The sequence below is a fragment of the Canis lupus genome, chromosome 26, assembly GCF_011100685.1.
Source record: "Canis lupus familiaris isolate Mischka breed German Shepherd chromosome 26, alternate assembly UU_Cfam_GSD_1.0, whole genome shotgun sequence".
NCBI classification, from domain to species: Eukaryota; Metazoa; Chordata; class Mammalia; order Carnivora; family Canidae; genus Canis; species Canis lupus.
The window spans coordinates 32,238,142-32,261,739 of NC_049247.1; the positions used below are offsets into that span (position 1 = coordinate 32,238,142).

The following is a 23,598-nucleotide window of genomic DNA, read 5'->3' on the forward strand; positions in this document are numbered from 1 at the left end:
GTAATAAGTAAGTAAAAACTAACTTAACGTTTCCCAACCTCGACTTCTCAGTACAGGGGTTTCTGAAGAGTGCAATTGTTTCTCAGGGCAAAATGTCATAAATATTCCATTTGGTAAAAAATATTCTCTTGAAGCTTAGCTGAGAGATGGTTTGGCAACATGTACTTTTGTTTCCAATTTTACACCCAATACTTTAATCTCTTACACTTGCAAGAAACACGATTTACATGTCTGCTATTCTCCTGGAAAGAGAACATCGCTCAAGGTGCTCATTGGATGGCACAGGAATCCTAATGTGCCGATTTGAGCCAATGGCTTCTTCTGATGGGATCGAGCTCAGCCCCGGGCTTGGGGGCAGCAGGGGCAGCCGGTGTGGGTTAGTTACAGAAGCAGCGCTTGGGATGATGTAGATACTTAATTGAAAATCAGACTTTTGTGTTATTGGAGGAGGAAAACCCCCCAGATTTCTCCTGTTTTTAACTTTCAGTGAATACTCAGTTCTAAGTAAATACGATAATGTGGGGATTACATTGAATAGAGAGTTTTGTTTGCTTTGAGCCTCAGTCAGACTCCTCTGCCAACCAAAAGGTGGTTTCAAAGATTAGCTCACTGAAATGCTACATTTGATTAAAAAAAAAAAAAAAAAAAAAAAGCTTGAGATACTTGCATGTTGCCTCTATGGTTTTGCCCAATAAGTATGAAAAGAGTCTTGATGTGTCTTACTGACCATTAATTAACCTGTTTTGAAATAAAAATGGTGGTGGGGTCCCAAATCCTACAGGAATGCACTGCTTATTATGAACCATCCCTCATTGCATCACTTGACCTTTCTGACCTGTTGGAATCAGCCCAGTGGGCACTGGAGAGAAGAGGAAATTGCTAAATTTGAAAAGGTGGTGATAAATAGTGAATAGATCTCTTTTCCTTTAGTCTCCATGAAACCATGACACAAATATGTTCTCAGAGTTAACCTGTGACTTGTTTTTGAAGTGAAATCATCCCTGTGAATGACGTAAGGGCTTGTAAAGCTGGGGTCTGTGTGTCTAAACTCTCCTACAGATGTAACCTGCTCAGATGTGCTGGCCCATCATACAGAAAAGTGGATTTTTTCATTTACAACTCATTCCCAATACCTGGGAATTTAGGCATTTCTTATAAAATGTCATACTTGTAGCTTTTCTTGAGAAATTGGGAAATCTGGGAAGCTGGCCCTCCTTGTGCGCATGGGAACTGTGGGGTGCAGAAGAGCAGCAACAGGTAGATCTCCCCGGGGATGTTTGGCACCACCCTCAGCTCTCGGGGATCTCTCCCACCCCTTCCCCGGCCCTCTGAACTGAGATGGAGTGTTATTTCTAAGCATCTCTCTGCAGCCAGAGCGAAACAGAACAGTTACTTGTGGTTATTTATTATATTTAACTGCCTTGAACAAGTGCAAGACGAGGGTCATGCTATCACCCACAGACTGCACTCCCTGCGGGTGAGTGAGAGAGGGGGCTATCGGGGGACCTGGGCTGGTGCCCCCTCACAAGGGGGCTGGCCTGGCTCTATCTCTGCCCTCAAGGCTGGTGGTGTGGGGGGTGCACGGCTAATCCCTCACGGCCTACCGGATGCCTCTGCTGTGGTCTCTAGAGTCTGAACCCAAGGCCATAGTATACAGAAAAGCAGAGTTAATCCACTTTTTATATTTTTGACTTGAATTCTGCTCAGCTGTGTTTTATTTTGAAGAGCGGTTTAAGAGCACAGGCCCTGGGGTCAGACTGTCTGGATGCTTGGTCTAAATTTACTAGGATTTACCTCTGTTGACTCTGAAAATGATGCCTAATCTTTCTAGATGCCAGCCCCCTTCTCTGTAAAACACAAGTGTCTGCAGTAGAGTCACAGAAAGGGATGCAGCACATCTTCTGGATGATGATGCTCAGCACCGAGTACCAGCTGTGTCAGGCCTGAAGGCTCTTGGCTGCCCCAGTCCCATCTCCAAAACAGTGTGCCAAATTATATGTTATTTGCACAAGAAAATAGTAAATATCAATCACCACCAAAATGGTGGGTATTAATCTACTTATGATGGCTTACTATGTGCTAGCCGCTTTCTGTGTGTTATTTTATTAAATCTTCACAGTAACACCAGGTATCAGGGTTTGAGAGAGAGAGAGAGAGAGAGAGAGAGAGAAAATGAGAGAAAGAATGAGCACAGTTTTCAAACTGCTTTTGAAAATCATAATTTTTTACCAAGAAGCACTTGTTGTTGCATTGGGTTGTGTGCTTCCTGTGTAGATAGTTCTTCATCAGTGGGTTTGTGTTATTTCAGAGCAGGGAACTCATACCACAGGCCAGACTGTAAGTCCACAGAGGCAGGACATGCTTCTGCTCTGCCCTGGCATCCCTGCAGGCCCCTGCTCGTGTCACCATGTAAGCCATGGACGTGACTCCGTGATGGACGGATGGCTCAAGGTCATGAATTCTGTGTGTGAATCTGAGCTCAGGCCTTAAAACCCCGACGTGGTGGGGGGAGAGGACCACACTGAGCCACCCCCAGGATGGTGATAGCTGGTCGGGTAAGGAAGGAGCTTGCTGTGCCAGGAGAACCTGAGCGGGACAATGGTGTGCGTGGCCTTCCTTACACGTGCACACGAACCCCATGAATCCAGTTGGTTTCTGACCCTGAGCTGTGGCTCTGCAGGCTTCCTCGGTGTGACCCACCTCCCCGTTTAATCTCCTGCTCTCACTCATGACTAGCATCACCCATAAAGCGTTATTCTGTTGGGGTTTGGATGAGACCTTCATCAAATGAAGACAGGGCAACATGTGAGGTTGACCATCCATATCCGCAGGGTCTTCTCTGTTGCTTCTTGTGTGGTGGTGGCTCCCACAACTTGACTGTGAGCCCCCAGGGCATGGGGACCTTGTCTTTATTTGTCACTGTGCACTTTACATGTCACCTGTTCCCTGCCCCCATCTAGAAGGCATGTTGTATGAAGGAGGGAGCGTCTCTGCGGACTGCAAACTCTCGCCTCCTGCTGAGCAGACACGTGCATCTTCATTGAATCCATGAACACGGCCCTGTTTCTGGAGTTGCTTTTCAGGTTTCTTACACTAATTTAGGAAATCTATGGCAGAAGTCACATTTATCAATCATTTTGTCACATTTTTGTTTACTCTTCTTTCAGGCTCCATTCTTTGTCTCTAAGCGTATTTTCTGACGTATTTTGTTTTAACTGCTCCTGAGTGGAACTAAGGCGGTCAACTTCCCCTTGTAGTGTGTGGGGTTGTGTGATCCTTCTATGATTAATTCATGCTGGTGGTGGGTAGGTGGCCCTTGACCTGGAGCTGAAATCTCAAGGGCCCTGATCCAACATCCCTTGAAGACTGTTGTGACAGACCATGGTCACTCCATGTTCGAGGCTGTGGAAATGACCCCATAACATCTCTGTGGATCTTCTGACTCTGTTTTCGTACCTGGATGAGATTTAAAAACTGAATTACTTCTCTTCTTCCTCCTCCTCCCCATGCTAGAATCCTATGGCTTTCTTTCAGAAAGACACTAATCCCATTTTCATGGAGGCCACACCTCAAAGTGTTTACTGGCTGGCACTTTGATGGCTTCGGTGAAGGTGGAATGTGAAGCCATGACCCACACCTCAGTGGGACTTTCCATTTGGCATCCAGAGTATCTGTCATCTTATCTCTTTGCTTCCCTGAATTTATCTTAGATTTTTAAAAAATGTCAATAAATAAACCGTGCATCCCATGTTATGCCAACATCTTACCAGGAGAACTAATGTACACACATTTCTCAGTGAAATTTCACCCAGGGTGGCATTCGTGACCAGGTTTCCCTAGGAGCTTGGTCATCACAGAACATTCTGAGGGCAGAGCGCCCACCACATGTTCTCTGAAAAATTGGTGGTTGCTCCTGTGCTTAGTAATGGTGATGAGGAACACAGTTAAGTGAGGCTGTGACCAGCCATGGAGTTGAGGGCTTAGTAGGTAAGGCAAACATTTCAGGTATCAAGCAGGTGCTTCGGAACCAAGATGTTACTTATTAGCGTGTTAATCAGTATAAACAGCTTTATTATTCTGTAAGCCTCCAGACAAAACCAGCGATTTTACTTACATAAGACACTGCTTCATCAGTTGTTAAATACCAAAGATCATTTGCAGATAGAACTGTGCTTGAGGCTGGGGTTTTGTCAGTTTATTGGGATGAGGATTTAATGCAATTATAGATTCCTGTGAATGACATTTATTAACGCTATATGAGATTCACCGTAGGGTAGACCAACTCAAAACTTTCTAAAAAATGGTTCCAAAAACAGGCGTCAGATTGGGAATTATCAATAAATTTATAAATATATTTTTGGAAATTTCCACTTATCCCATTTTCTCTCATTTAAACTCATTTTCTTGAGACTCCTAATAAAATAGATCTTCGTGTTCTGGTTTTCTGTGTTTTGGGCCAGTGGGGGGCGGGGCATCTTCATCCTGGGAAACAAAGAACAGAGACAGCAGAGAACTGATCCTGTCTGAACTTGAATGTCCATGTTCACTCAGCATGACTGTTTGTTGCAGTGAAACTCCTGGGAGAAGCTCACAAAGGGACCACATATTAGTCTTCATGGAGCAATCTATGTCTGCAATAATTCCTGCCTCGGTGGATCAGTTGGATGTGGAGAAGCATCTGTGGGGTGGGGCTGTTAGAAATTAGTTGGTGAATCTCAACAAACACTTCTTTGGCAGAACACAGAGTGAACAGGACAGTAACCTTGACTTTCGGAGCTTTGGGTTGGAAATAGATTAACATCATTAAAAAAAAAAACTATGATTAGAAAAATAATGAGCTTCATTCTAACTTTTCCTACAAAAGTCCTCGGCTTGAATTTTCCTTCTCAGGAAGTCCTTCCTTCACTCTTTCATCAAAACCATGACAACCACGGTCTTTTTTTTTTTTTTTTTAACCACGGTCTTCATAGCACTTATCACATATGCTAATTATTCATGCGATGGTTCCCCCTGTGTGTGCTGCTGCCTTCCCACCATCAGAGTGTAAATGCCCAGTGGTCAAGGCCCTTTCTGTCGGCTACCTTCTGATAGGTTGTTAGGGCAGGTCACTGCTTAGGGAGGTGCTCAGTGAACAGGAGTTAATGAGTGAGCAGCCTGGAAAGCATCGCACCAAAGTGCGACCCTACCTGGGCCGGGTGTTGGGTGTCAGGTTAGGTCCATCCCAGAGGGCCATGTGCACCCTGCTCCCGGCGCTGTCCAGCTTCTGGGTGCTGGCAGCAGCCCTGCTCTCTCTCTCTCTCTCTTGCAATCACACCGTGTGAAGCTGACATCGCAAAAATCATCTTGAAAAGATCTCAGCATCTGACTCTACTTTTCTGAGTCTGTGGATTTCATAATGAGCAAGGTTTCTGCTGGAAAGAACTGGAGATTGTACCACACCTGGGAGGAAGGCATTAACTAGCCCAGTGGACACCTTCTGCCTCCCTGGTCCTCCTCAGTGTTCTGATGCACAAAATGAGCTGATGGGTAATGGGATCCCTAGGGTTCCACTTAACTGAGTTATTCCATGGATCTATTCTTGGAATTTGGTAACTTTTGTTTTATCTCTGTATGGTGTGATGTGATGTTCAGGGTTCGGGAGCAAAAGGTCAAGAAAGAATTCATGTGATGTCTTCAGTGCAAAAAAGGTGGTTTTATTAAAGCACGGAGGCAGGACCCATGGGCAGAAAGAGTGGCTGGGGTCATGGCGGATGGCCCATTGTATACTTCCAAGTTTGGAGGGGTTAAGGAGAACGTGAGTCTCTAAGGAATTTGGAATCAAGGTTTCCAGGACCTTGAAGGGCTAGCTATTGGAAGAAGGTCATTTATTACTGTCTAATAGTACCTGAGTCATGAGACCCTTCAGATGTATATCAGAGACCCATGTGTTTGGGGGAATGATCGCCAACACGTATCTTGGCTGGAATGGGGAAGATGGGCGAATTTTCCAAAGGAATGTCTCTATGTTTAACATATACTCACAGGGTCCTGGAGTTAAACTAAGGCTGCTTTTTGCCCCCAGCACAGTATTAACAGCGAGGCAGTCAAGTTCCTGGAGGGTCGCCCTGTCCCGAGTACTTGCCAATGGCCTACAAAGGAAATTTAATCTTTTTTTTTTCTATATTTCTTTTGCCTTTGCTCTCTGCATCACTATATACATCAACACATTTGCAAAGGACTAGGTACTTAAAAAGAGATGAAAGTATCATCAGGACAAGTTAAGGACATCCAAGCTCCTGGAGAAAAGCATGAGAGGATAGGTGTGTACCCAATCATCTTCTCGATAGTTTGTTGCCGTGGTTTGATCACAAAGACTGTCAGTGAGAAAATGAATGAGTGAAAACCAAAGCCTACCTGGCTGATGATGGTTCCAGGATTAACTAGATGGTCTTTCCCCAGGGGGTGGTTTATCGTCTAGTAGACTGTTAGGTTGCTGTGAGAAATAAGCAAAGAAACAATAGCAACAAAACCTGAAGACTCCCTGTCAAGTAAGTATCTTTGACTTAGAAACGTGACTTCTTTATTTTTAGGGTATCAGATAAACCAGGGACTTGGCAGAGGTATTTCTTCTGTTTGATCAAAATTTAACTCACATTTTGTTTAAGATAGCAATTTGCTATAGTGATATGTATTTTCTATGAACATTCAGAATATAGAGGTCATCGAGAAAAATATAATAAGATGGGATGTTATCCAGGCATAAGGAACATTTCAATGCGAAAGCCTCTGGGATACACACACTCACACCTGTGTATATGTATACAAACTTTTTATAAAATATGTTTTTTAAAAAAGTCGTGTAAATGTCAATGAAATTTCTCATTGTCCATCACCAAGTTACGTAAGCGTAATAAATCAAGAAGTAAATTCTGACTTTGCCTGTTAGGTCTGGAAATGAGAGTGGAATGGAAATTTGTACCCCAGGAACAGGAGCTGAGCGAGGATGTCGGAGTGTAGGTCCACCAGGTGATGGTGATGGGAGGGTGGCATCCACTACCCCGCATATTTCAGAGCAACACTGACCATCTGAGCAGCTCCTCTTCTCTAGGAGCCAAGAACCAGCATCCGAATATACAGCCTGATCAGTTGTTCATTTTGTCAGCTTCTTTTGAGATCCTGTGTGTTATTTAGAGCATTACCTATCTCCAGGGCAATTCTATTCCCACAAATCAGAGTTTTGTTAACTTGTCTGAGTTGCAAATTAGGTTTCTGCTGGAAGAACAGAAGAAATGTGTACACCTAGATAAATATTTATTTTCCAGGCCACTATAATATCCTTTATCATCATACAGCAAAATCTACTGGGAGTAAGAAGATCCAATATCATATTGACCTTTTCTGACCTATAATTAGCCACGATGCAACTACAAATTTAGAGATATTAGTGAAATTTTGAAATATTTGTGTAAGCTGTTTGTGGTGTGCAATTTTAGGTCACATCATTCCTAAGGTGTTTTCTACTGCCTTAAAAAAATACTTTCATAGTCTAGTATTTCTGATAACGTGATGGCGTGTGTCCCAGGACGAGATTCCCTCATTTAATTCTCCCTTGTACCTTTGTGACTTAGGTCACGCTATTACGCTCAGGTTACACAGGAGGACAGGGAGACACAGCGGCTTATCCAGCAGGCCCGACGTCTCACATGACCTGGGCAGTGGAAGGAGTGCCAGTGCGGGAGGGAGACGATGGTGGAAGCTGGTTGGCAGCCCTGACACACTCGCTGTTCTAGGAACTTGGTATGTGGGCAATGTGTGGTGTCAGGTAGAGGTGAAGGTGGAGGGAGGTGAGCGCAGAGTGGGGGACAGGGTGGGGTCACTGCAGGTCCTGCTAGGTCAGGTCCAAGGCAGAGATTCTGTGTTTACCTAATTCTATCTCCAAAACAACAGAGTGTGGCCAATTTCAATGTTCTACACGATATTCTGCTGTGCTTTCCCCCCGTGTGGCCTAAATCTTAGGCTGCCATTTGTGCTCTATCTTTGGTGGGTTACAGGTTATGAATTTTCCCCTTAATCATAATTAAGTGCACTTTTTATCTGCTTCATCATTTTCTCCCTTGATTTTTGCCTTGTCTGCTATGAATACAACTTATTCGGCTTTAACTTGGCCCAGGGAGCCGCTTGATTCTCTCCCCACCTCACTCACGGCTATTTTTCCCTTGGAGCTTTGGAGGGTGTGTATGGGGGTGTGGGTGTCAGAATATTGATTCTGAAAATAAAACTGATGCCTAATTATAAGAGCTCACTTTTTTAAAAGATTGATTCATTTATTTCCGTGTGAGAATGCGAGCACAGAGAAGGGCAGAGGGAGAGAACCTCAAGTAGACGCCCAGTTAAGTGTAGGGCATCGATCCCACGACCCTGAGACCATGACCTGAGCAGAAACCAAGGGTTGGACACCCAACCGACTGAGCCCTCAGGTGCCCCAAGAGCTAATATTTTTAATGAACCATGTGGAGACCACACTGAATAAGGTACATGTAGGTAGATTCCACACAGATCATGGCTGACACTTTTTAGACTATTGACGTATTTGTGTAGGAAGTCAGTGTCAGTCTTAAGAAAAATATATCTTCAGGGGTTTACTTGCCTTCCTTACACCTTTAAGCCAGCTTGATGCAATTCCTGAACTCAGCTGCTTTTATTTTCATTAAAATAGACTGCAGCCCTTCTGCTTTGTCCCAACCCTCTCCACATCCTGTGTGCACCCTCCTTCTGGCTCCCAGTCCTTCCGCTCACCGAGTCTGCAGCTGGCTAATCTGAGTCCCTCGGCTGGACCCTCAGCACTGTTCAAGAACCTGCCTCCTTTTCGTCCCAAAGGTAGAGTAACTAGCCTTAGTGTGTCCTGCAACCCGACTCTAAAACTAGTAAGTTGGCACGAGTCATGACCTCCTCAAGGTGTTGTTTGGACCTTCGCTGTCTTCTGCTAACGTCTGGCTTCTTTTTAAGCAAGGTTGATAGGAGCTTTTTACCTGCAGGAGGAGTTTATTAGAACTTTGTTGGTGATGTCTGGAATGGAAGATATAAAGTTCTCACATTTATTTTCCAGCATATTTGAGTGAAAACCAAATCAGCCGGTAGACAGGTAGGAAGCAAATGGGACTATTAAGGTGAAAAATCTAGGTCAGGAAAACCATCTGGTTAGAAGGTCATCTTAAGTGGAAGGACATCTTTTCAGGCTAATGACATCACTGACTTGCACGTACAATTTCCTCATGCTTCTGTTTTCTCTACAGTTTATCTTGGCTGACGTTGACACCTCATGAGACACTGGTTCGGAATGCAGAGAAATCACTCACTTCAGGAATGCTTGCAGGAATGCTGAGCAACTCACCATTGGTCTGTCCACCCAGGGAGGATCTGATAATAAATCTGAGTTTCTGAACAGCAATGTCACAGCACAAACACGCTTCCTCTCCTGCCCTAGATCTATGCCCGACACAGGATACCAGGTCACATCCTAATCCCAGCACACGAGCAGCTCCTCAGCGTGCACAGCAGCCTCAGTGAATCACCTCATCAGCTGCAGAGTCAGAGGTAAGAGTAGAATTGCTTGTGGAAGTTTCAGCGTTCACCCACTCTGCACAAAATGATTGAAAATGGATTCACAGGGCAAAATTTTGGCGCTGATGTGAGCGATGGAGACTAGTCCTAAGAGTTTTTCTCCCCTTTACAAGTCAGAGGAGCTTTGCTGAATGTGCTGGACGTGAGCCAGTGTCTTGAGATCATGTGTGGTGTCTAGAGGAATTTATTACAAATGAGACTCAAAGTAGTAACGTTTGGGAATTATATATCTTTATAATAGAGATCTTGTATAATATTAAAACTTAACCTTTTAATAATTTCACTTATATTTGCTGCATTCAGAAGTTACATTTCTCTTTTTCCTTTAGAAAAAGAGAAAGAAAAAAAAAAGGAGATAGAAAGGTATGGGGTTAGGATTAATGGGGCAGAAACTAAGCCTGGCCTTACCTTTGTCCACACCAACCCTATGTGTCCCCGAGGAGAGGTAAGTGAGGGCTAGCCGATCTCCTGCAGCACCGACATGCCAAACTTCTAAGAAGACACCTATCGTCTTTCCATGTCTTGAGAATTACAATGGTCTCCACTTAAGGTAATATTAAAAACACACAACAACAACAAAATGTTTTGAGCCCTGGGAAAATTTATTTTTTTTAAATTTTATTTATTTATTTATTTTTAAAGATTTCATTCATTCATTCATGAGAGACAAAGAGAGAGAGAGACAGAGACACAGGCAGAGGGGGAAGCAGGCTCCATGCAGGGAGCCTGATGTGGGACTCGATCCCGGGTTTCCAGGATCACGCCCCGGGCTGAAGGTGGTGCTAAACCACTGAGCCACCTGGACTGCCCCCCCCGGGAAAATTTAAAAGCATATGTATACCTGTAAAGAAAATTAATGTGCAATCTAAGCCTCTGCTTTCTCTTGGGTTGGTGGGTGGGAAGATCTTTTCATAGAAAGATAAGGAAGAGAGTAAATTAATAAGAAAGAAAATATATTGGGACGCCTAGGTGGCTCAGTGGTTAAGTGTCTGCCTTTGGCTCAGGGCGTGATCCCAGGGTTCTGAGATCGAGTCCCACATCCGGCTCCTGCGAGGAGTCTGCTTCTCCTTCAGCCTATGTCTCTGCCTTCTGTCTATGTCTCTCATGAATAAATAAATAAAATATTAAAAAAGAAAGAAAATATATTAATTAATTAATTAATTAATTAATTAGAAAAATTGAGAATCCCCTATCTTGTTTAGCACCTTATCTAATGTTTTCTCATTAACTATCTGGCCTTGATGGGATAAGATCTCTCACTTATAAAATAAGGCAGTTGAGTTAAATCATTCCTAAAATGTCATTAATTATCATATTCTCATTCAAAAATCATGCACTGTAATGTGATCAAGGTGTCCAATTTCTTCGTCATATTGATGAACCCAAAGAAAGTATTACTATTTTCTAGGACCTATAACATTTTTAAATGTACTTATTATTATTAGAAAAAACCCGATTATTATTATATAAAGTGAACAAGAATTTATTTATTTTTATTTATTTATTTTTTTAAGAATTTAAAAAATATGGTCAAATAAGGCTACAACTCTAACAGTTATCTTGGATTCTAGGTAGTTCCAACAAATGCTTTCAAAAACATTAATGATCTGCACGTTCTCCACACTAAATTGGATAAAAGCACTATTTTATGTTACATAACTACTAAAAAGTCTGTTTTTTAAACGAAAATGTCAGAAATTGTCCCTTTAAAGCTGCAAAAGAAAGTAGTCACTAAACTTTAAAAAATTGTAGGTCAATTTTGATGCCGCATCTGGATAGAGAAAGAATCCAGGAAGTTGGCAGATTTTGTTACTTTAGGTCCTTGCCTTTCTTCACAAAGTCTATGGCCATGTGAGCAATGAGAGTAAATACCATTAAATCCACCATCAGTGAACAGGGGTTCTCAGAAACTGTTAGGTCAGGGTGAGTCATTTGGGAGTTTAGATAAAACTGGTACGTGGTTATGGGTATTTGCCACACGAACACTCTTGTGATGACTTTGGAGAGCTCTGAGGTTCGGCGGTCACAGATATCTGACAACATAGATAAATGATGGCAGAGTTTCGGCTTCCCCCTTTCGTAAGGCATTCCAGCAAGCGAACTCTCACAAGTTCCAGCAGTAATAACACTTTATGATTATATTTACACTTATGCAGCAGATTATTATTTTTTCTTTCTGTGATCACAGGACCCAGAGGATAGTTGGTTACGTTTTAGTTCTAAGATACCTCATGGTGCACCATTCACAATTTTCAGATCTCTAAGGTATTTTTCAAGTACCTGAATGTATTTGCAAAAATTACCTAATCTTTCATTGCTTTCACTTAAAATGGTCACCAAAATGCAACATATGCTGTTATTTATTTTTTGCAACAACTTAATTGGAGTTATCATTGAAAGTTATCAATGAAAATTAAAAAAAAAAAACCTAGATGAAAAAAATGGTTAGGAATCATCGTAGTAGATGCAATGATCACATTTTTTTTTTTTTTTTTTTTTTATGATCACATTTTCAATCTTGGTTGGCTTGGGTTAGTAGATACTTAAAAATCATGGGATACAACTGTCGAGAATTACCTCCATGTTTTGTTTTGTTTTTTTTTTAAAGATTTTATTTATTTATTCATGATAGGCACAGAGAGAGAGGCAGAGACACAGGCAGAGGGAGAAGCAAGCTCCATGCAGGGAGCCTGATGTGGGACTTGATCCCGGGTCTCCAGGATCAGGCCCTGGACTGAAGGCAGCGCTAAACTGCTGAGCCACCCGGGCTGTCCACCTCCATGTTTAACACACACACACACACATACACACGCATAACTGAAAAAAATTCAGTTGTATTTACCTATGTGATGTTTTCTTTTGTATTTCACTAAAAATCACTTTATATAACCCCCTAGATTAACTTAACAACACATTAATAGATGCCATCTTCAGTCGGAAAAAACCTGGACTAGCAGGGAGGCAGGTGTGGGGCACAAACGTGCTAATGGAGAAGTGTGCAAAGTCCATCTAGCAAAAGTAGAGTCGTTCCAGCAAGTGGAGACATCAGCAAGATCTACCAGAAAGGCTGTCTCATGCCCCTTTCCCTGACCCCTGAACCCCTGCTGCCCTGATCCCCATCTTAGATGAGGGGTCTTCCTCCCCCGGGGCCCATGGTGCCAACCATTCAGAGGTGCCCTCTTGCCCCAACACTGCCCACAGGGCCTGGCCCACCATGAATCCCCCCCAGCAGCAGCCCAAAGCCACAGAGTGGCTCCAATTGGGGGACAAGCTTGGGTCCCCATCCCGGTCGGGAACTGGGGTTGGAGCTGTCGGGGTCCCAGAGCTCCATTCTGGCCACATCACCTTTGGGCCTCTTCCCTGGCCCGAGCCGGTTCCATCACCTCCCCCAGCTTTGTTCCTGAGGACCTGCCCCTACAAAATTTCTACACATAAACTCTGGCTGAGAGTCTGTTTCCTGAGGAACCCAACCTAATGTTGCAGGGGGTCAATGGTGCTCCAAGGAAGCAGACCCCCGCACCTGGGGGGATTTTGGAGCTGGCTTGAGGACAGCGTCAGCCTCACTGTGGCCCTGCGCGGGTGGCATCTCCTCGGCGGGAGGGTGGCGGAGCTCCATAGGCCACTGACGGAATAGAGGCCCACGTGGATGCGGAATGTGGGCTTCCATCCCCCGGCCTAGAGCTCCCTGCAGTTGCTGAGTGTCCACAGACCCTGACAGGTCACTGTGGCATCGCCCATGGGCAGGCCACTCAGTGACCGGGAGGCACGTCGACTCTCTCAGATGCTTTTCTGCCCCTGGAAAGGGCAGCCGTGTACCTGGACTGGAACTGACACAGATTCTGAGGATTTTCCCCTTTGTTTCCAGACGCTGTTAGCACCTGATGGAATAGAGTATTCTCAGTCAAGAGGTGGCTCCAGGAACCCATCTTAAGGATAGGGAAGTGCCCCTGGTGCGCCACTCGATGCACACCTCCTGAAGCTGCTCACCTGACAGCAGGTGTTGCTGAGGGGACAGTTTGGAAATGACTCCTTCCAAAGAAGGAACAAATGCTGTTCTCTGAGACTGAACAGCCAGCCCCCACCCCCCACTGCTTCCCTCCAGCAGGTAGATCCCCAGGGCCCAGGGTGAAAGGTGAAAGGCTGAAAGCAGAGTGACCTCGCTCACCGTGGCTCCTAGTGCCTCACTGAGGGACCCACGCTTCTCCAACCTGCAACCCTGGACTGTCTCTGTGTGGAGGTCCTCGTTCCGGGGACACAGGGGACAGAGCAGGTGTTCATCAATCCCCAAGCTCAGAGTGTCTTCCAGTCACTTTCTAGGATTTGTGCCAGGAGAGCAGCAAGCAAGGAAACAAGGGTGTCAAGTGGCGGTTAGTGCCACGAGGAACAAGACAGCCATTTGAGACTAGACTGGTGTGGCCGTTTTATGTAGGATTTTACAAAAAGGACTTTTGGAGAAGTTTGGGGCTGTTGCAAAGAGGATGTGCAAGTGTATGTGGATGAGGAGAGGCTGTGTGCAAGGCACAGCGGCCAGGGAGACTCCGCAGACCTGAGGTCTCCTGGCCCACGTGGGTTGCATGTGGACTGAGAACTCACCTGGGGCTCCAGCTGTCATGGACGTTTGGGCACAGAGCAATGCTACATGGATGACACCGGTTGCCAAGAGCAGAAGGGCCCGTGGAGGGGACAGGGCTTCTGTGGACGTCCAAGTGGTGGTGAGCGGGTCCTTGTCTGGTGGGGATGGGACCGGGCATCCTGATACAATGACTGGCTTTGGAGCTAGAATCGCCCCCCTTTGTGGATGGTTGGACGAAGGCATGGGACAGTAGAGCGCCAAGAACTTCTAGGAATGCCCTGCTTTTCTTTGTTAAAACAAATAACGCTGCAGTCGGTATTTTGTGTACACGTCTCTGTGCAAAAATGGAGGATCTGTAGGGTGTAGACCTAGGAGTATGATTGTTAAATACCTTGTTGCATGGTTTTAAGTGTCAAATATTTCAGCATTGCGTTCTGAAGTGGGTATGATGACTCTGGTTGGGTGTCCTGGTCGGCTCAGCCTGCGGGAACACCCTGTCACACGTGGAGAGGTCAGACACAGGGGACGTTTATCATTCCTCAGCATTCTGGAGGCAGGGAGTCCGAGATCAAGGCGCCAGCACATCTGGCGTCTGGCGAGGACCTGCTCCTTCTCGGTTCCTACGTGGTGGCATTCTGCTGTGTCCTCATGTGGCGGGAGGGGCGGCGAGCGCTCCAGCCCCTTTTACAAGGACATAGATCCCACACAGCAGGCTCCACCCTCAGGACCTGATCACCTCCCCAGTCCCCCCACCCCAAATACATCAGACTGGGAACTACATTTCAACATGTGAATATTTTTTGCGAGGGGCAGTGGGGTGGATACAAACATTCGGTCTATAGCAAGGATGTTGCTCCAATTTTCCCCCAGCCTTTCAAGGTGTCAGGCATCTTAATTTTTTGCTAGTCTTATGAGTATGGAAGAGTATTTCACTGGCTTAATTTGCGCTTCCCTATTAATGAATATATTTTATATTATCTATATGTTATCTTCTCTGTCTTCCTCGTTCATATGCTACATCAAATATTTTTACTGGCACGTTTCCTTCATATTAATTAATTAACAGGAAAATATATGTGTGTGTATGTGTGTCTACTTAATTTATGGTATGTTTTGTTGTAGAAGAGTAGTGATATTGTGATTTATAGGAAATGAAAATTTTTTATATTTTATTTATTTATTCATGAGAGACACAGAGAGAGGCAGAGACACAGGCAGAGGGAGAAGCAGGCTCCATGCAGGGATCCTGATGTGTGACTTGATCCCGGGACTCCAGGATCACGCCTTGGGCTGAAGGCAGACGCTCAACCTCTGAGCCACCCAGGGGTCCCAATAAGCCAAGTTTTAATGTACGCACATGTCTGTTTATCCATACCATATTTCATGCTGTTGTTCTATTTGGCAAATTCCATACTGTTAATGTTGTTACTTCTCAGTGAGTCCTCGCGTGTGGGGAAAACCCAACCTCTTCAGTGCCGTGTTCATGTCAATCATTAGCTCTTCACTGATATGTGAATCTTGGACGTCACCCAGTTCCATAAAAGGTTGTGTTGATAAATAAATAAATAAATAAATAAATAAATAAATAATAAATAAATAAATAAATAAATAAATAAATAAATAAATAAATAGGTCATGTTGAGATCACAGGTGGGATTGCAATGACTTTGCAGACTCACCTGGGTCTGAGTTAAGTCTCTAAGATGGTGCGTCTCACCGCTAGCAAGCACGTGCATCTCTCTCCATTGCTGGAGGTTTTCTTTGTCTTTCAATGATGGTTTCCACTTTTCTCCATAGACACCTGACAAATCTCTCACTAAATTCATTTCTGTGTACCCTGCCCTTTCCCCTCCTCCCTTCCTTTTTTTTGCCTTTTCTGTGTTTAATGATATATTTAGTCCGTTTATAGAAATGCTGTTGACTTAGGGTCCAGCAAACTTGCAGATCTCTCTTTTCATTTCCAATTGTACAATCTCGTGGCTTTTCTGCATATAGATAATCGTATCGTGTTCGAAATCCCTGCCTCTCTCCCCCATTCTTCAACACTTTTCTTTCACTCTTTGTCTTGTCTTGCCTCACTAGCTGAGATCTCCATCCTCAAGCTGAGGGGAGCCGTTGACAACACCCTCCATAGGCCTTGAAAGGAAAGTCGTCGGGGATCCCTGGGTGGTTGCAGCGGTTTAGCGCCTGCCTTTGGCCCAGGGCGCGATCCTGGAGACCCTGGATCGAATCCCACATCGGGCTCCCTGCATGGAGCCTGCTTCTCCCTCTGCCTATGTCTCTGCCTCTCTCTCTGTCTCTCTCTGTGACTATCATAAATAAATAAAATTAAAAAAAAAAAAAAAGAAAGGAAGATCGTCCATACTTCACTCTTTAGTGTGTTGTTTGAGGCAGGTTTTCTGATACACCGTGTATCGCGTTAGGAATTCCTCGTTTCCTCTTAATTCCTCTTTGAGCTATATTATCAATAATTAATGTTGGATTTACTACAGAAGAATTTTATTTGAAGAAAATATTCTGTATCTTTACCTTTTTTTCCAAAAGATTAATTAAGATGTGGTTTTTTCCCCCTATATATCAATTATTTTTATATCTGGCCTTTACGTTAGCCTGTGATTCATTTCCCCAAAATATTTCCAGTTGCACATGGCACTTTAATGTCTTTTGCTTTCGATGAATTTACGACCTCAGATTAGTACTTCCTTTAAAGCTGATACATTTTTGTCTTTTATGCTTGTAAATCTACATGTGTGGGTAGAGCACATTTACACCCTGCAAATTTGGGCTGATTATATTGCTTGCTAGAGACATTAATTCAAAAGTCAGAACTTTAAGTTAAGCTAGTAATACCCTATTATTTTCAAATTCATGATAATTTGATCCAAGCTGTTAGAATATTCAGAAGACCATTTTTGCTAAGATGACGTGAAGCAGAGGAGAGCGAGCTGTGGCAGGGAAGAAGCTGATTCCTCCTTTTTCCTATTGCCTGAGCTGCCAATGCTTCTCAGCTGCTAGGTTGCTGGGGTTGTAGGTTAGCTGCAGGTATTCCAGGACATGGGCATCCAGGAACAGAATTCACACTGGCGTTTTCTTGCTGCCCACTCATTAGGAACTTTCTCTCCATCTCCAAGCTCTCTTAAGTAGCCAGGTGACCGGTAAGCTCCTCAGAAAAACAGAACAAAGCAGAAAACAAACAGCTGAGAGAGGATCTTTTTTTTGTTGTTGTTCATAAAATTCAAATTTAAGTCAATAACTTGTCTCAACCTTGGATATTCCTCCTCAGTGCTCAGGTCTGATGCAATGTAGTGAAGGACAGAACATTGTCAGACTCTTGTCTCCTGTCTGGTTTGCTGTAATTGCCACTGTGGTTTTTACTAGAACACACCACCAGAGCTTGTGAACTAGTGACTGTGGGCCTAAGGCCCAAGTGCCTGGGTAGTAGAAAATGTCGACAACATAGTCCGATCTCCGTTGGCCACCGCCTAAGTTTCATGTGAAATCGATGAATACACTGTAATAGGAGATGGAAGCTGAATGTCAGCAGAGCATTGGTCCTTACTGAAAAGTTCTTTAGGAGAAGGGGAGTAACTTAATGACCACTTTTTCTTCTTAGGGAAGCTTCCAAAAGACCACTGAGGAAATTGGAGGAGGAGAAACTCTGCTCTGAGTTAAGGAAGACCTCCACCAGGGCCACCTCCGCTATTGGCTCAGGAACTGTGCTGTGATTACTAGACTGACGACTAATTAACTCACCGGGTATCACCTTGTCTCTCCTACTGTGTTATTTTCTAGGTGGACGGCTATTTGAGTATAGTGAAGTATAGTGAATATGCATCCTTGCTCCTCAGCAGAGAGTGCTGTTGGGTCAGCTGCCTGTGCAGGACCTCAGCTAGGAGGTGCATGTTCGGGGCCAGAAAAACTTATTCTGGCAATCGATTTAAACTTCAATTTACAAGAGTGTTTATAACATTCCTGGTCATGGAACATGATGTCGTACAGCTACCTTCTCATTTCTCATCTGGAAACAGCAGAGTCAATGCACAGGTGGCCGTAAGAACTCTTTCTTTCCTTCAATTGCCCGGCCTATTGGAATGTTTGTGGATCTACAAACTCTCATCACATTGGTCCAAGTCATCTGTTTGGTTCCACAGTCCAAATGGGACTAATCTCATAGAGGGAGAGAACCTTCTTCATATTCGTCTTCATATCTCCAGTTCCAATCAAGCATCTGGTGAATCTGTGCATACCTCACTTGAAGTGCTCATTACAGGGTCAGCAGTGACCTCTTCATCTCTGGTTTGCCCAAGACATTTACAGTGTTGGCCAGTTTTGTAGTACAGTTATTAACAATAATTCCCTTCTTACTCAAAAGTATCCCAATTTCGATACGTTATATGGTCACATCGTTTATATGCCCTTCTCTATCACTTGGTAAACCTCCTTCATGGTAAAGTCCATCCCTTATCCATCCTTATATCCTCAGGATTTAGCTCAGCAGCAAACATAGTGGACCCTCAATTAAAGTTAATGGAACCAATTAGGTAAAGAAATGAAATATCATAGGTAATTTTCTACACAAAGAAGAAAAGAACAATATCTTCGTGGTCCAGGGAGTTGGCAAGAAACAGACTGGGTGATTCGGTTTGAGGAGAGCTTAATAAACAGACTCTGTACAATGATGTGGAAAAACATCGTTGAAGGAATAACGGTGACCAATTAGGGAGGAGAGAAAGATGACCATCTCTAGGCTCTGATGGTAGGACTGAAACCCTCAAACCCAGGGAATGGGTGGTACGTGGAGAAGAATCCATCATAGGAGCTATGGGTCTCCAGTCAGGGAGGCAGCTGGCCCATGTCCACGCTGCTGGCCAGGAACAAGGAGAAGACACACCTCATTCTTATTTTCCCATCTCTCCAGGATTTTTCCAGATGTTTCTATTGGCTAAACCCAAAGACAAGCCAAAGGGCAGCGAATCCTGTTGACATGGGTATTGTCAGTCTCTTGGAATAGGGAATTGGTAGAGAGGGGTGAAGGCCCTTTGGGGGCACATGGGAGCCTAGGAGCAGAACCAGGGAAGGAACATACACTGCTGTCAGATGCTTGGCCTGTGACGGCTGACAAGGACAGACTTCCCTGCATGGAGCAGCACCACCGTGTGCAGCCAATTTCCAACAAGGAGGCACAGTGCACGAGCTGAGAGATGATACCATTCATTGCTGGCTGAGGAAAGACAGTCTGATTTCTTCAGAGCTTTAAGAAATAAAAATAATATTCTGACACTTTCTACATGTATAAATTCAGTTTTCCCTTGTGCTTATCTCTGACTCTTGAGTATGTGAAGATAGCAATCCAGGGGCTTCTGAATATGTCTGCTTATGAAATGGAAATATTTTTATTTCTCTACTAGAAAAGTAGTATGTTTTAGAAAGATGATAGAAGGGCTTAAGAAAAACACTAAGTGCTGAGCTATCATTCCACTGTTCAGAGACAGTTTTCCCATGTATGTACGTCTGTAGCTATATATACTCTATATTCATGTGCATATATGGACAAATGTATGTTATAAAAATTATCACTTAACATATATTAGTTGGTAGCATATTTTTAAAGGAGTCTTTCCAGATGGGTCTTATCCATAAGTACTTAAGAAGTAACGGACATTCCAAGAGGTGGCAGGGCGATTCAGTGACAGTCTTGGGATTTAAACCAAGACACGGAGGTTTCAAGCCACTGTGCACCTTCTAAGGAGTTGATCATTGGACTTTTTGCTTCAAAATCTTATATTCTGGAATGAGGGAGGTTCTCTGAAGCACAGGCTTTAGCACTTTCTTTTCCCAGCACATAATTTGTGAATAGGGGGTGCTGTGACTTGGTGGTCAGTCAGGTTTGAGCTCTGCGAAGGAACTGGTAGGCACTCCAGACCAATCAAAACATGACCATGAATGTATCAAAAATACTAAAGTTGCCTGAATAAATTATCATGATTTGGAATAAATCAGAAACTCTATAACCAGTATTTTTACCAGTAAAATACATATACAGCAAAACAAGAAACAAAGACAAAAAGAAAAAACAATCTATATTCTGATTTTTTCAATCAGAACTTCTGGGTTAGGTGCACTTAGCATTTACCTTCTGTTGTCTTATCAATTTCTTGTGCCTCTTTTCTTTTCTTTTTTAATGTCTAGGAAGAATTACAGGGAGATAATTAAAAATAATAGCAAATTTAAGTGAAGTATATCAGCAATGTGTGTTATAGTAGGTGTAATAAGTATTAGAAAAGTGTACCGGAAGCTACTTATTTGATAAAATATATATTTGAAATAAATGAGCTGATAATAAAGTTCTCTATGACTTAGCTATTCATTTGTGGCTTACCTTTCATTTGTGGCAAAAAAAAAAAAAACAAACAATCAAGGTTATTATAGCTGAATTGCTCAATTTTATATGTGTCTCTTCTGAAGTTTTTAATTGTTGACATTGGCCAGTTGGGATAATGTGCTTTATTTTGTTTGTACTTAAATGGTAATCTTTTAATGAAAAAAAAAAACCTGGCTTAGAAGTCAATATAATTATGTTTTGGAAAGTTATAACTTCTGAGAGCCTCAGTTTCCCAATCTATAAATGAAGAGAAAGGATCAAATATCCACATTGCCTTCGACTGGAAAGAGAGAAATGAGCGGGTATGAGATCTACCCCCCGTGCTTCCTGTGGTCTCATCGTGGTGGGAGAGTACTTTCTTCCCCAGACTTAGAGCTTGGCCGTGTGACTCGGGATGCTAGTGCACCTGAGTCAAGCAGAAGCTTCCCACGTGCTTTCACCATGCGGCTGAGCCTTCTTACCATTGCCATAAGAGCCACGTTACCAAGATGGCACCATCCTCTGTCCTGGCAGCTGGGATTGAGAAGAGTTGTCCTATTCTACCCACAGAGGTGCCCCTTCAGCCACAGCCAGCCCCACTGACCTAGAGACAAACAGGAGCTTATCATCTGCCACTATAATACCATCTTCTTGTGCCACAAATTTGAACGATACCGTAGGACCAGAGAAGTTGAGTCCTCTTCTCCCAGGCTTGGAAGCTACTCCCAGATGTTACTATCCCGAGGCCCTGATTCCCGAGTTTTGTGATATTGCCAGCAACATGTGTTCACACCTCCACACTCTGCAGGGAGCTCCGTCAAGGAATTCGTGCTTTCTTAAAGAAAGGACAGGCTGTCGAGTAGAATGCCACATGGAGCCGTTTCCCAAAAAGATTGACAGAATGGAAATTTGCCTTCATAAATAAAGACCCAGCCGTGATGTGCAATCCAGAGTGTGGAAGCTCCAAGCCCTTGAGAACAGTTCACTCAGACCCGTGTGTTCCAGGGTAAGACTGCGGTGGGAGCGTCTAACAGTAACGCTGCCCATGCGTGGACACTCATATTCTGAAGTCAAGGTCACTGGCCTCTTCTATCCTGTCCCCTGGTTTACAGGCTCTCATCATTCTCTGCCAACATCATCCCATGGTAAACTTTGGCCCCAAATTATGTAGGTACTCATCTCAACCTCCCACTTTTGAGGTTCTGTAGAGATTTTCATGGTGTGCCGTCTTTCTTGATGCCTCAATTAATCAACTTGACTTTGTTGCCTACATATGCATTCCTGGTGGTCTTTGAATGGTGGCACCCACAAAATAAAGCAGCATTTTATATGTGACAGTTTGTGGCTTTGGCTTTTTAAACTTTTAGCCCAATGGGCCTATAGATTATATCAATGACTTCCATAGGGTCAGAATAGCCTTGGAAGTTATGACCTTTATTTTCCCATAGATGAGATTCAGGATAATATTAGCACTATTCTAAGCAATTACTTCCCAATCTATGGCCTCGTAAAAGTTGATAGTTACTTACCAGCAAATTTTATCTGAGAAGTTCTATATGATTTATCTCATTCACAGAGATTCATAATGCATGCTAACACACAGAGGGTCCTGAGAATTCCTGCATATATTTAAGCTTGATTTTTACTTTGACCCCAAAGTATTTCACCAATATAGCTCTTTTTTTAAGAGAACCTTCTTTGTTCCATGCAAATCAGCATCTACCAATTTCTGTTCCATGCAAATCACTGTGATATTTCGCTGCCATTCACTCCCACTGTGGTGTTCAGCCCACCCCCATCCACGCCCCATTTAGTTTCACCTGGGAGGTCTGTAGAGGTGAGTGATTGATCACACTGTCAAACATACTTTGGAGGATTATAAATATATGTGCCTTAGCTGTAAGCGTGTAATGATCCACATGTTTACAGAACATAATTCACACAAGCGGAGTTGGAAAATCATAGACCAAAAATACTAATGTAAATATATATCACCCTATATTGTAGAATCAATCAATACACCTGCTAAAAACTGTAACAGGGATCCCCGGGTGGCGCAGCGGTTTGGCGCCTGCCTTTGGCCCAGGGCGCGATCCTGGAGACCCGGGATCGAATCCCACGTCGGGCTCCCGGTGCATGGAGCCTGCTTCTCCCTCTGCCTATGTCTCTGCTCTCTCTCTCTCTCTGTGTGACTATCATAAATAAGTAAAAATTTTAAATAAATAAATAAATAAATAAATAAATAAATAAATAAGTAAATAAATAAAAACTGTGACAATGGTAGTGCTGAACTAATAGTCATTGATGATTAAATATGAAAAAACACAGCAATTGAAACAATGAAAGCCTTGAGAAAATACTGAAGATGTATTGATGAGAAGTCTTCCTAAAATTTTTAGGCATTCCCAAGTTCCTGTGCTAGTGGGAACTTTGCTATGTTGTTGAAGTAGCCGAGATTTAACGGTAGATTAATGACACCAGTTCTTCAGTAAACTGGCGACTTGCAGCTATTTTACTGCGAACTCTTTCTTGGAAGTCACAGATAAGTAGCTTTCAGGTCCTCTTACAAACAGGAACTCATGCTTCGCAGTAAGTGAACTCACAGATTTCCCTCCTGACCCTTCACCAGAGTGAATCTATAGGTCCCTTGGTTTAAAAATAAGATAAGTAAAAATGAATTGTGAAGGCTCTGTGGGGGCTCATGGCCACTACAGCGCACCACGGGTCACAAGCAGCTGAGGATTCTCACCACATTCATGCTTCCCCAGCTCCTGCCAAAGGCCTGGGATACTTAATCATTTTAGGGGTGGCATTTTGACACAAACACGACACTTGCTTTGCCTCAGAGTTTTCTTGTGTTACCAGATACATGTAAACTTAGATAGTTGTCAAAGGACAATTAAAAAGGATGAACAGTTATTATTATTATTTTTTTTTATAAAGTGGGTTTGGTGGAACAGCTTGATCGAGGCCAGGTCAGGCCACATCCCTTCCAAACCCTGATCTTACTAAATTGGAAAGCCGAGGGTGGGTCCAGAGCCATTCAGAAGTTTCACAGCCTCCT

At 43.5% G+C, this 23,598-nt stretch overlaps 1 long non-coding RNA gene across 6 annotated transcripts; it reads right to left on the reverse strand.

Moving 5' to 3' along the window:
* Window positions 1–1,416: 1,416 nt before the first annotated feature.
* Window positions 1,417–7,871, reverse strand: LOC111092673. 6 transcript variants are annotated; one of them, XR_005379029.1, is made up of 6 exons: window positions 7,595–7,871; window positions 7,063–7,251; window positions 6,394–6,472; window positions 6,022–6,128; window positions 4,115–4,230; window positions 1,417–3,456 (listed from the first exon to the last, which is right to left on the reverse strand). It is a non-coding gene; the product is annotated as an uncharacterized LOC111092673 (long non-coding RNA). The 6 variants fall into 6 exon arrangements; XR_005379027.1 differs by having other exon boundaries at window positions 6,959–7,251; XR_005379032.1 differs by lacking the exon at window positions 6,022–6,128 and having other exon boundaries at window positions 6,959–7,251.
* Between the last annotated feature and the right edge of the window lie 15,727 nt (window positions 7,872–23,598).